This window comes from Pteropus vampyrus, unplaced genomic scaffold (assembly GCF_000151845.1).
Source record: "Pteropus vampyrus isolate Shadow unplaced genomic scaffold, Pvam_2.0 Scaffold477, whole genome shotgun sequence".
Taxonomy (NCBI): Eukaryota; Metazoa; Chordata; class Mammalia; order Chiroptera; family Pteropodidae; genus Pteropus; species Pteropus vampyrus.
The window spans coordinates 451,135-465,912 of NW_011889258.1; the positions used below are offsets into that span (position 1 = coordinate 451,135).

Genomic DNA, 14,778 nt, shown 5'->3' on the forward strand with positions numbered 1-14,778 from the left:
TATATACACATATTATATTTATAATTCTATATTTGTAAACTAAATATGCAAATATTGACTCATGTTGTACACTTGAAACTAATATAAAGCTATATATCAATTGTATATTAATTTTGAAAAACTCAACAAACTAGAAATAGAAGGGAACTCTTCAACATGATAAAGAACTTTGATAATATATCTATAGATAATATTACAATTAATGGTAAAAAACCGAAAGCTTTCTTTAAGTTCAAAAAGAAGTGTGTCTACTTTTGCTACTTATATTCAACATTGTACTGGAAGTTCTACCTAGAAAAGTTATACAAGATAAGTACATAAAATCATCTAAACTGGAAAGGAGGAATTGAAACTATATTTGCAGATGACATGTTTTTATATATAGAAAATTATTTTAAAAATCTATTTTAAAGCCCTATCAGAGTTATTAAATGAATTTAGCAAAGTTACAGGATACAAGATTAACATGAAAAAATTAGTTATATTTCTATACATTGGCAATAAACAATCCAAAAAGGAAATTAAGAAAAAAATTCCATTTATGATAACATTAAAAATAACAAAATACTTCAGAATAAATTTAACCAAGTTTCAGGGTTCAAGAGTTGTGCATTAAAAAACAGAAAACATTGCCGAAATTTAAAAAGACAAAGAAATGAAAGGCTTCCTATGTCTTATGGATTAGAAGATATATTAGTGTTAAGATGGCAATATGTCCCAAAGCAATCTACAGATTCTATGCAATTTCTATAAAAATCCCAATGACTAATTTTTGCAGAAATGAGATAGTTAATGTTAAAATTTATATTGACTTGCAAAGGACACTGAATAGACAAAACAATCTTGAACAAGAACAAATTTGAAGGACTCACAGATCTCAATTTCCAAAATTATGACAAAGCTACAGTAATCGAAACAGTGTGGTACTAGCATAGGAATAGATATATAGATCAGTGGAATAGAATTGAGAGTCCAGAAGTAAAATCCCATGTCTATGGACAACTTATTTTTGACAAGTTTGTCAAGACCATTCAATGATGGAAAGAAAATTTTCAACAAATGGTTTTGGGACAACTTGGATCATATACAAAAATGAACTCAAGGTTCCAGTCAAAGTGGACTAGGTAAAAGTAGGGATTGCAGTCTATGGCCATGCCACCCTGAACGTGCCCAATCCCATTTGATCTTGGAAACTAAGCAGGGTCGGGCCTGGTTAGTACTTGGATGGGAGACCACCTAGGAATACCAGGTGCTGTAGGTGTTAAAAAAAAGTGGGGATTGCCTCCTCCCAGAAATGCATTAAAATTACAACCAAATTTTAAACTAACAACATGGAAGACCACCTGAAGTCTAGCTGATCATAACAAATACATCTAAATATATAAAGAAAAGCTACATTGAGACCAATAAGAGAGGCAGAGACATGAAGCAGGCTGGTCCCATACCCAAGTGTGGCAGTCGAGCACTGGGAGGGAGAGTGTGGCTTAAGAGGCCCCACAAAGGGGATAAAATGCCCGAGCCCTACATAGGGCTCCCTAGCCCAGGGTTTCAGTCCCAGGAAGGAAAGTTACTACAAAATCTGACTATAAAAATCAGTGGAGATTCTGCGTGAGACAGAAGGAACTTGAAAACTCAGACATCCCCCTTAAAGGGCCTGAGCACAGATTCACTCACTTGCAGACATTCACCCCAGGTTCTGGAGGAGGGTCAGCAACATGAGAGGCATAGGACACATACGGGGAAAGACTGAGTTTGGTGGTGCCAGGGGTAGGGCTGAAAAGACAGTTGCCATTCATTGTTCCTTTGTCGAGCCACCCTCTGGGGCAGTTTACGGATGGGTACCCTCTTGCCTGTGTTGAGCCCTCATCCTGCATGGCCAATTATGAAGCTGCATTAATCCAGTGAGTTCAGCCTCCTCCTCTCATGTCGCCCTGGGATCCTTCTCCACGCAACTCACAATATGCCTGCTGTGGGCCTGTTGCCAAGCAGCCAGCCCCACCCTTAACCTTCCTTGAGCTGTGCATTCATGGGCAGGCAGCAACCCTCAGCTGGTAGCTGCCTGCATGAAGCCCGCACATTATGGGGGAGACTTTTGGTGACAAGCCACTGGTACCAGCCCAAACTGCAGTGTCTCTTGCGCAGATCACTGGCAGATAGTAGCAGGCTCTGTTGTGATCTGTGACTTTTGCAGGAGCCCCTGGGTTCAGCTCTGGGTTCAGCTCTGATATTGTCCTGACTTAATCAACTGTGTCTCCCTGAGACTCTACACCACCCAACCCACAAATTTCCCATGGTGGGCCCATTTCTGGGCAGCCAGCCCCACCCTGTGCTTTCCCTGAACCACGAATTTGACAGTAAACAAAAGCCCTCAGCTCGGGCAGCCCGCACATGGTCAGTGCATTCCAGGAGAGACATTCAGAGGCAGGCCATAAGCCACTCCCCGAGCTATGATATTTCATGAACATATCATAGGTGTCTGAAGGCCTGAGGCAGACAGCAGCTGACTTTGCCGCAATCTAAAACTTTTACAGGAAGCCACAGATTCAGCACTGGAAAAAATCCTGATTCTGCATTGGCCACGTGAAATCTGCACACCTTACACTAGTGACTCCCTAGGTCTGCAACCCACCCATCTCCCATATCAACCAAAGGGTCTTTAAACTGTGGAGTCTTACAGGTATCTGGCAGACAGCCTCAGTCTTTGCCATCCACTGGTACTTTAATTGAACCACCCCAGCGCATGGTACTGGAGGAAACAAACCTGAGTTCACAGCATGCTTTCCATTTGCTACCAGACCCAGCATAGGCAGTAATAATTCGTGGATTGCTTTGTAGGTCTTAAAGGTAACTCAGAACAATCAAAGGTCTTGGCCTACATAGGAATCCCCTCCCAAGGGGCCCCAGAACTAATACACCCAGAGGCTGGCATCAGAGCACAACAGAGCACCACCTGACTAGCCTTATAAGCAGAACATCCAAAGGGTGGTCTCAATAAGTACACAACCCTGCTGAGGTGAATCCAACTGTATGGGATCAATGCTCACACAGCAGCTCATACCCTGTGGGTGTAGCCAATCCCCACAGCCAGTCAGCCTGAGAGTCACTCCCAACCACTGACATGATAACAGCAATCAAGGTTTAGCTGCAACAGGAGAACACTCACAACCTACTCAATTAACACATTTAGAACCCTTGATCAGGGAGGCTGTGCCACTGAGCCATGCAGGACACCTACTGCATAAGGCCACCTGGCAAAGGCTGTGAGATGTAACAAATTTTCCTAACACATAGAAATAAAACAGAGAGGCAACTAAAATCAGAAAAAAAACCATAGACATGGTACAAATGAAACAGCAGACAAAAACTCCAGAAAAAAAAATACTAAAGAAAATGGAGGCAAGCAACCTACCAGAGACAGTTCAAAATACTAGTTATAAGGATGCTTAATGAACTTAGGGGGAGAATAGTAATCTCAGTGAGGACTTTAACAGAGAGATAATAAGCATAAAAAGGACAAGGAACCCCCCTCCAAAAACAAACAAACAAACAAAAAAAACAAAATCAAAAAACAAAAGAACCACTCAGAAATGAAAAAACACTAGAAGAAATCAACAATAGATTAGATAAATTGGATGATCGAATCAGTGAGTTGGAAGATAAAGTAGCAGAATACACTAAATCAGAACAGTAAAAATAAATACAAATTTTTAAAAATGAGAAAAGTTTAAGAGACCTCTGGGAAAACATTAAACACACCAATATCTGAATCATAGGGGTACCAGAAGAAGAAGAGAGAGAGCAAGGGATTCAGAACCTATTTCAAGAAATAGTGACTGAAAACTTCCCTAACCTGGTGAAGGAATAGACATACAAGTCCAGGAAGCATAAGAGTCCCAAACAAGAGGAAACCTAGGAGACCCACTCCAAGACAAAACATAATTAAAATGACAAAGAGATAATGTTTAAAGCAGCAAGAGAAAAGCATTTAGTTACCTACATGAAAGCTCCCATATGACCATCAGCTGATTTCTCAACAGAAATTTTGCAGCCCAGAAGACTGTCAAGAAATATTTAAATTGATGAAAAACAAGAACCTACAACCAAGAATATCTAGCAAAGCTATCAAATGAAATGTAAGATAAGATAAGAGCTTCTAAGTCAGGAAAGAGCTAGAGAAATTCATTACCAACAAGCCAATGTGAAAAAAAAAATGTTAAGAGCATGTCTGTTAAAAGAAAAAGGGGGAATTCTGGGAAACATGGAGGAGTAAGAGACGTTCCTGGATCTCTCCCCCTGAAACAACTATAAGCTGAACATCTAAAACTCAACAACAACAACAAAAGAAACACCCAAACTGCACACCAGCATGTCTGAGTGTGAGATCTGCATATAAGAGCTACCACAGGTCAGAACCCCAGGTTTTGGGTAGTGGACTGGGAGAAATAAAGAAGTTGCTTCTCAAAGCCTCCAGAACTCCCTGTAGGAGGAGAGGGAGGGGAGACGGCATGGCAAGTTCCCTGAACAGCCTTGCCTGGGAGAGTTATGATTTCCACGCAGCCGGCAGCAGGGCCCAGTCATCAAGGCAGAAAGCAGAGAAGTGGCATGGGACCACAGAGAAACAACAGTTGATTTCAACTGGCCCTGGTTGCAAAACCGCAGCCCCCAACTCCTAACTCAGAGAGCCCCTTCCCACACACACCACAAGACCGATCACCGCAGAGCCCCAGGGGAATCTGAGCAAATGCTGCTGAGACTGAAGTTTCCTCTCACAGCTTCTGGAGCTACCTGCAGGAGGAGATAGAGGAGAGAAGGTGTGGCAACTTTCCGGAACAACCCTGCCTGGAAGTGCTGTGAATTTGGTGCAACTGGTGGCAGGGGCAAGTCATCAGGGCAGAAAGCAGTGAAGCGGAACAGGATCAGAAAAGAAACAACAGTTGATTTTTACCAGTGATGGTTGCAAAACAAAGACTGAGCCACAGTACTCAACTCCCAACCCAGAGAGTGGATCCCCGCATCACTCTGAGACCGATCACCGCAGAGCCCTAAGGGAATCTGAGCAAACGCTGCTGAGACTGTAGCTGACCCTGAGAGAGACTGAAACTGAGGGCAGAGATGTGTGAGTAAATATCTTCAAGAAAATAAAAAAGGCATTATTTAGGCTTTATATAAAGCTAGGACCCAAGAGGCTTAGGCACCTCCTACTGAAAACCAAAAGAAAAGTGCCTTCGTTGCAGCAGTCTAAAGAGAGACCTTTATATAATAAATCTTTCTCCAAAAAAAAAAAGCAGAATATATATCCATTAACGCTTAGGTGGAGAAAGAGCCCATTATACACCATGAATAGCCAAGGTGACAAGGCATCTCAGAAAGAAAGAGAAAAATCTCCAGAAAATAAACTTACAAACATGAAAATATGCGACTTAAATGGCAGAATTCAGGATGATATTTCTGAAAAAACTCAGTGAATTCTGAAATGAGTCATATCAACAATTTCAGAAATTGAAAAAAAAACAACTAGATGAGCAGAACAAGGAGATTGAAACCCTCAAAAAGAGAATAGATCTTCTGGAGATAAAAAATACACTGCAAGAGTTGAAAAATAAAATCTCAAGCTTGGGAAATAAAGTCGACCAAATGGAGAAAAGGATCAGTGACATCAAAGACAGAAATCTAGAATAAATTAGAAGGAAGAAGAGAGAAATCAAAGAATGAAAAATAATGAAAGAGAAATTCAAGAAATAGCTGATACCATCAGGAGAAGAAACATAATAATGAGCATTATCGAAAGCAAGGAAAAGGATCAGGGAATGGACATCATTTTCAGACAAATAGTTGATGAGAATTTCCCAAATCTAAGGAGTGAATGCACCTTGGAATTCAAGAAGTCAACAGAACACCCAATTATCTCCTCAAAAAGGCCTTCAACAAGACACATTGAATTAAAGTTCTCAAAAATCAACGACAAAGATAGAATTCTCAGGGCGACCAGGGAGAAGAAAACAGTAACTTTAAAAGGAAACCCATTATATTATCCTCAGACTTCACGGCGTGAAATTTACAAGCCAGAAAGGAATGGAATCAAATATTTAAACTATTAATTGAAAGGAACTACCAGCCTAGAATAATGTATCCAGCTAAGCTCTCCTTTAGATATGATGGAGAAATTAATACCTTTCCAGACACACAAAAAATTGAGGGAATTCTCCACTACGAAGCCTGCACTACAGGAAATACTGAAAAGGGTCAACTCACCTAAAACAAAATGACAAAAAAAAAAAAAACAAACAAAACATAATTAGTAGTAAAGTGAGTATCAAGCAAATAGAAGCAGAAGAGTGCAATCTTTACCAAGATCAGGGTATTATAAGCTTAAAAATGAGGAAAAGAATTGCTATAGAAAGATAGTAATCAACATTTAGCAAATATAGGGACATTTTGAGATGACAATGATGAAAAAGGGAGTATTCAAAGATGCAATTACACAAAGGGGAATGGAGAAAAGGCACGTGTAGAAGAGAATGCACGACTGAATATATATAACTATCCTTTTCATGTTTGTAATGGTAACTACATGCCAAAGATTCAGAACTGAAGTATATAACATAAATCAAGAATAACCAGGGGTAAAAACAACAAACGCCAACAAAAAACAAAAACAAAAACAAAAAACAGAAGCACAAGGACAAGAATGCAATGGAAACACCAAGCTACCAGAAAGCAAAAGATAAAATGGCTGTAAGAAGACCTCATATTTCAATAATCATCCAAAACGTAAAAGGACTGAACACACCAATAAAAGGCACAGAGTTGCAGAATGGAACAAAAAACAAAACCTAACCATTTGCTGCCTCCAGAAGACACATCTTAGCTCCAAAGACAAGTGTGGACTCAAAGTGAAAAGGTGGAAAATGATATTTCAAGCAAATGGCATCCAGAGAAAAGTGGGAGTAGTGGTACTAATATCAGAGAAGTAGACTTCAAAATAAGAAAAACTAAAGAAAGATATGGAGGGACACTTCATAATGGTAAAAGGAATCATACATCAAGAAGAGAAAACACTTATTAATATCTATGCTCCCAATAAGGAAGCATATGTAAAGCAATTACTAACAGAAGTAAAGGTAGAAACAGACCAAAACACTATCATAGTAGGGGATTCTAATTAACCCACTGCCGGATATGGATAGATCATCAAAACAGAAAATCAATAAGGAAATAATATCCTTAAATGACACATTAGACCAGTTGGACATAATTAACATTTACAAAGCCTTCCATCCCAAAACAGCTGCTTATACATTCTTCTCTAGTGCACATGAAACATTCTCTAGAATCAACCACATAGCCTCAACAAATATAAGAGGGTTGAAATCATACCAACCATATTCTCTGATCATAATGCTTTGAAACTAGAGATCAACTGCAAAAAGAAAGCAGGAAGAACCATAAGTATATGGTTAAACGACATGCTATGGAAGAATAACTGGGTCCAGGAAAAAATAAAAAAAGAGATCAAGAGATAGAGAGAAACAAATGATAATGATAGTACAACATATCAAAATTTATGGGACACGGCGAAAGTGGTCATAAGAGGAAAGTTCATATCGTTACAGGCGATATCTCCAAAACCAAGAACGAGTCCAAATAAACAACCTAATGCTTCATCTTTAAAAAACTAGAAAAAGAAGAATAAATGAAGCCCAAAGTCAGCAAAAGAAATTATTAAAATTAGAGCAGAAATAAATGAAATTTAAAACAACAACAACAAAAAACGATAGAAAAAATAAATACGAGAAAGAGCTAGTTCTTCGAGAAGGTTAAAAAAAAATGACAAACCCCTGGCTAGACTCACTAAAGAAAAAAGAGAAAGGACACAAATAAACAAAATCTGGGATGAAAGAGGGGAAATTACAACTGACATCACAGAAATACAAAGAATCATGCAAAAATACTATGAAAAAGTATACAATAACAAATTTAATAACCTAGAAGAAATGGACCAGTACTTAGAAAACTATAATCTTCCTGAATCAAGACGATCTGGAAAATTTAAATAGACCGATCTGCACTATGGAAATTGAAACAATCATCAAAAACCTACCATAAAGTAAAAGTCCAGGACCAGATGGCTTCACCAGTGAATTCTACCAAACATTCAAAGAAGATTTAATGTCTATTCTCCTCAAACTCTGCCAAAAATATCGAAGAGGAGGTAATACTTTCCATCTCATTTCATGAGGCCAATATTACTCTGATACCAAAACCTGGTAAAGATAACACAAAAAAGAAAACTACAGACCAATATCTCTCATGAACGCAGATGCAAAAAATCTAAATAAGATACTAGTGAACCAAATACAGCAACATATTAAAAAGATTATATACCACGATCGATTGGGCTTCATCCCAGGGGCACAGAGATGGTTCACCGTACGCAAATCGATTAATATGATACATCACATAAACAAATTAAAAAATAAGAATCATATGATCATATCAATAGTTGAAAAAGCCTTCAACAAGATACAGCATCCATGTATGATGAAAACACTTAAAATTGGTATAGGACAGTACCTTAACATAATAAAGACCATATATGACAAACCCTCAATCAACATTATACTTAGTGGAGAAAAACTAAAAATCTTCCCTCTAAGATTAGGAACAAGGCAAAGCTGTCTACTATTGCCACTGTTATTCAATATAGCTTTGGAGGTCCTAGTAAGTGCAATAGGATCAGAGAGATAGAAAAGACATCCAAATAGGAAACGAAGAAGTCAAACTGTCACTCTTTGTGGATGACATGATTCTCTATATAGAAGACCCTAAAATCTCCACAAGAATACTACTAGAAATAATAAGCAAATACACTAAAGTCTCTGGATACAAAATCAACGTTCAAAAATCCATAGTATTTCTATACTCCAATAATGAAGTGTCAGAAAAAGAAGTGGAAAAAATAATTCCTTTTGCAATTGTACCAAGAAGAATAAAATTCCTAGGAATAAATTTAACAAAACATGTGAAGGACTTGTATAATGAAAACTACAAGACCCTATTAAAAGAAATCGAAGATACAATGAAATGGCAAGATATTCTGTATTCTTGGATTGGAAGAATCAACATAGTGAAAATGATCATACTACCTAAAACATTTTACAGGTTTAATGCAATCCCTATCAAAATCCCATTGGAAATTTTTAAAGAAATAGAACAAAAAATCATCAGATTTGTATGGAAGAACAAAAGACCCCGAATTGCCAAAGCCATCCTGAGAAAAAAGAACGAGCCTGGAGGCATCACTCTGCCTGACTTCAAATTATCCTACAAAGTGACAGTAATCAAAACAGCATGGTATTGGCAGCAAAACAGACACACGGACCAGTGGAACAGAATCTAGAGTCCAGAAGTAAACCCATACTTATATGGGCAAATAATTTTTGACAAAGAAGCCAAAAACATACAGTGGAGAAAGGAAAGGCTCTTCAATAAATGGTGCTTGGAAAAATGGAAAGCCACCTATAAAAGAATGATACTAGAGTGTTGTCTATCACCACACACCAAAATTAAATCAAAATGAATTAAGGACCTGAAGATGAGACCTGAAACAATAACACACACAGAAGAAAACATTGGAAGTAAAGTCAAAGACTTTGCACTTAAAGAGGATTTTATGAAATTTACCTCAAAGGCAAGGGAAATAAAAGCTAAAATAAACAAAGGGGAGTACATCAAACTAAAAAGCTTCTGATCAGCAAAAGATATCGTCAACAAGGTAAGGAGACAACCATCCGAATGCGAAAATATATTTACAAGCAACACTTCCAATAAGGGCCTAATATCCAAAATATACAAAGAACTCATACGACTCAATAACAGCAACAACAGCAAAAAACATCCAATCAAAATATGGGCAGAGGACCTGAACAGACACTTCTCCCTAGAGGACGTACAAATGGCCAACAAATATATGAAAAGATGCTCAACATCTCTAGCTATTAGGGAAATGTGAGACCATCTCACACCTGTTAGAATAGCTATCATCAACAAGACAGGTAATAACAAATTCTGAAGAGGTTTGGGGAAAAATAGAACCCTCATACACTGCTGGTATGACTGAAAATTGGTATAGCCAATATGGAAAACAGTATGGAGGTTCCTCACAAAAACTAAGAATTGGTCTACAATGTGATCCAGCAATCCCTCTACTGAGTATTTACCCCAAAGCCTTGAAAACCCATATCCAAAAAGATATTTGCACACCGATGTTCATTGCAGCATTATTCACAGTAGTCAGGACATGGAAGCAACTGAAATATCCTACGATAGATGATTGGCTAAAGAAGCTGTGATACATAAGTACAATAGAATATTACTCAGCCATAAGAAGAGATGAAATATTGCCATTTGCGACAACATGGATGGACCTCGAGATAATCATGCTAAGCGAAATCAGCCAGACAGGAAAAGTTGAAAATCAAATAATATCACTTGTATGTGGAATATAAACCTAAAAGCAACAAATGAACAGGACAAACAAACAGAGACTCATGGATATGGACAATGGACTAGTAGTTACCAGAGGGTAGAGAGTTGGGGAGGGGGAGGAAGTAGATGGAGTAAAGGGGGTCAAATATAGGGGATAGAGTTGGGTGAAGTGGTTAAAAATGTATTAAATATATAGTAGTTGAAGGAAATTGGACATTAGGTAGTAAACACACTATATAATATACAGGTGTCAAATTATAATGTATACATGAAAATTATATAATTCTGTTAACCAATGTTACCCCAATAAACTTAATAAAAAAATAAAATAAAAAAAGAAAAAAGAAAAAGGGGGAAAACCCATAAATTTGAATAATGAAATGACAATAACTTTGTACTTATCAGTAATCACTTTAAATGTAAGTGGATTAAATGCTCCAATCAAAAGACAAGGGTAGCTGAATCAATAAGAAAACAGAAACTATATATATATTGTTTACGAGATACTCACTTCAGATCAAATATGCACACAGATTGAAAGTAAAGGGATGGTAAAGATATTTCATGCAAATATAAATAAAAAATATAGGGTAGCAATACTTATATCAGACAAAATAGATTTTAAAACAAAAGCTTTAATAAGAGACAAAGAAGGGCATTACATAATGTTAAAGGGATCAATATAACAAGAGGACATAACCCTAGTAAACATATATGCACCCAACACAGGAGCACATACATATATAAAGCAGTTACTGACCGACATAAAGGGAGAGATTGACAGTAATACACTCATAGTAACAGACTTTAACACCACACTGACACAAATGGACAGATCTTCCAGTCAGAAAATCAACAAGAAAACAGCAGCCTTAATGACAAACTACACCAGATAGATTCATTGATATTTTCAGAGCATTTAACTCCGAAGTAGCAGAATATACATTCTTCTCAAGTGCACATGAAACATTTCCTGGGATAGACCATGTGTTAGGACACAAAACAAATCTCAATAAATTTAAGAAGATTAAAATTATATAAAGAATCTACTTTGGCCACCATGGTATAAAACTAGAAATTAATTACAGGAAAAAAAAAACTCGAAAATATACAAACACAGAGAGGCAAAACAACATGCTACCAAACAATGTGTGGTTAATAATTAGATCAAGGAAGATATCAAAAGATACCTAGATAAAAATGGAAATGAAAACATGATGACTCAAAATCAATGAGACATTGTGAAAGCAGTCCTAAGATGCTTAGGACTAGCAATACATGCCTACTTCAGGAAACCAAAAAAAAACTCAAATAAGCAATCTAACCTTACACTTAAAAGAAGTAGAAAAAGGACAGCAAACAAAACCAAAGTGAGTAGAAAAAAGGAAAGCATAAATATCAGAGCAGAAATAAAAAATAGAGTATAGAAAAACAGTACAAAAGACTAGTGAAACTAAGAACTGGTTCTTTGAAAGAATAAACAAATTGATTAACCTTAACCAGCTTCATCAAGAAAAAAAGAGAGAGGACTCAAATTAATAATATCAGAAATAAAAGAAAAGTAACAATGGACTCCCCAGAAATACAAAGGAGAATAAGAAAATATTACAAGCAATTATATGCCTATAAATTGGACAATCTTGAGGAAATAATACATTTCTAAAAACATACAATCTCACAAAACTGAGTCAAGAAGAAACAAAAAATCTGAACTGTTTGATTACCATCAACAAACCTGAATCGTTAATCAAAAAACTTCTAAATAACGAAAGTCCTGAACCAGATGGCTTCATAGGTGAATCTAGCAAACATTCAAGGAAGAATTAATATCTATGCTTCTCAAACTATTCCAAAAAAATTAAAGGGGATGGAAGCCCCACTAACTATTTTTTCAAGGTCATCATTACCCTGATTCCAAAACCAGACAAATACATTACCAAAAAACAAACAAAACAAACAAAAAAACAACTATAGGCCAATATCTCTGATGAACATCAATACAGAAATCTTCAACAAAATATTAGCAAAATGAATTCATCAATATATTAAAAAGATCATACACCATGATTGAGTTGGATTTATTCCTGGGATGCCAGATTAGTTTAATATCTGCAAATCAATTAAAGTGATATACCACATTAAAAAATTGAAAGATATAAATCATATGATCATTATCAATAAATAGAGCCAAAGCATTCGACAAAATCCAGTATCCATTTATGATAAAAACTGCAGCAAAGTGGGAATAGAGGGAACACACCTCAACATAATAAAGGCCATATATGACAAATGTACAGAAAACATCATGTTTAATGAGGAAAAGCTAAAAAGCATTTTTCTTAAGATCAGGAACAAGACAAGGATGCCCACTTTCACCACTTCTATTCAACAATGTATTAGAAGTCCTAGCTATAGCAATAAGACAAGAAAGAGAAATAAAAGGCATTTAAATCGGAAAGGAAGAAGTAAAATTGTCATTACTTGCAGATAACAGCATACTACATATAGAGAACTCTAAAGATTCCACCAAAAAACTGTTAGAACTGATAAACGAATACGGTAAAGTAGCAAGATATAAAATTATTATTCAGAAGTTGTTTGTATTTTATACACCAATTATGAACAATCAGAAAGAGAAATTAAGAAAACAATCCATTTACAATTGCATCTAAAACAATAAAATCTTTAGGAATCAAATTAACCAAGGAGGCAAAAAACCTGTTATCAAAAAATTGTAAGTCATTAAGAAAATTGAAGAAGATATAAATAAATGGAAGCATATACTGTGCTCATGGGTAGGAAGAATCAACATCATTAAAATGGCCATACCACCCAAAGCAATCTATACCAAAGTTGGAGGTATCACACTACCTGATATCAAACTGTACTACAAGTCCATTGTTATCAAAATGGCATGGTACTGGCATAAAAATAGACACATAGATCTATGGAACAGAATAGAGAGCCCAGAAATAAATCCATGCCTATACGGCCATTTAATCTATGACAAAGGAACAGAGAATATACAATAGGGTAAAGACAGTTTCTTCAACAAATGATGTTGGGAAAACTGGATACACATGCAAAAAAATGAAACTAGATCACCTTCTTACACCATATACAAGAATAAACTCAAAATAGATTAAAGACTAATGTAAGACCCCAAACCATAAAAGTTCTACAAGAAAACATAGGCAGTAAATTCTCTGATATTGTTATTAGTAAATTTTTTTCTGATATATCTCCTCATAAAAGAGAAACAAAAGAAAAATAAACAAATGAGACTACATGAAACTAAAGTTTTTGCACAGCAAAGGACACCATCCACAAAATGAAAAGACAACCTACTAAATAAGAGAAGATATTTGCCTATGAAACATCTAACAAGGGGTTAATATCAAAAAATATATAAAGACTTCATACAACTCAACAACAAAGAAACAAACGATCCAATTAAAAAGTAGGCTAAAGACATAAATAGGGATTTCTCCAAAAAAGAAATACGAATGGCCAATAGACATATGTAAAGATGCTCAAGGTCACTAATCATCAGAGAGATGAAAATTAAAACCACAATGAGATATCACCTCACACCTGTCGAGATGACTGTCATCAATAAATCAAAAAAACAACAGTGTTGGTGAGGATGTAGAAGAAAGAGAACCCTCATGTACTGTTGATGGTATCACAAATTGGTATAGCTACTGTGGAAAACAGTTTGAAGATTCCTTAAAAATTTAAAAATAGAACAATCTTTGGACCTAGCAAGTACACTTCTGGATATTTATCCAAAGAAAACCAAAATACTAGTTTGTAAAGATCTGTTTAATTTAATATAATATTTATTACATATATATTACATATTAAATTAGATATGATTTAATTTAATTTATATAATTATTTATATATATATATGTTAAAATGTGATAAGTGCTATGGAGGAAAGCAAGGCACAGCATAATTAAAATTTTAAAGGTTAAAGACAGAGAATCTTAAAAGCAGCAAGAGAAGAGCAATTAGTTACCTACAAGGGAGCTTTCATAAGACTGTCAGCTGATTTCTCAACAGAAGTATTGCCAAAGAGATTGGCAGGAAATCTTTAAAGTGATGAAAAGCAAGTATCTACAACCAAGATTATTCTACCCAACAAAGCTATCATTTAGAATCAAAGGACAGATAAAGCACTTCCCAGACAAAAAAAAAAAGCTAAAGGAGTTCTTCATCACCAAACCAGCAATTGTTAAAGGGATTTCTTTAAGGAAAAGAAGGGGAAAAAAAGATTAAAAATAT

At 36.0% G+C, this 14,778-nt stretch overlaps 1 non-coding gene across 1 annotated transcript; it reads left to right on the forward strand.

Annotated features, from left to right (window-relative positions):
• Positions 1–1,142: 1,142 nt before the first annotated feature.
• LOC111732640 lies at positions 1,143–1,261 on the forward strand. Its single transcript, XR_002777642.1, has one exon. It is a non-coding gene; the product is annotated as a 5S ribosomal RNA (ribosomal RNA).
• The last annotated feature ends 13,517 nt before the right edge of the window (positions 1,262–14,778 follow it).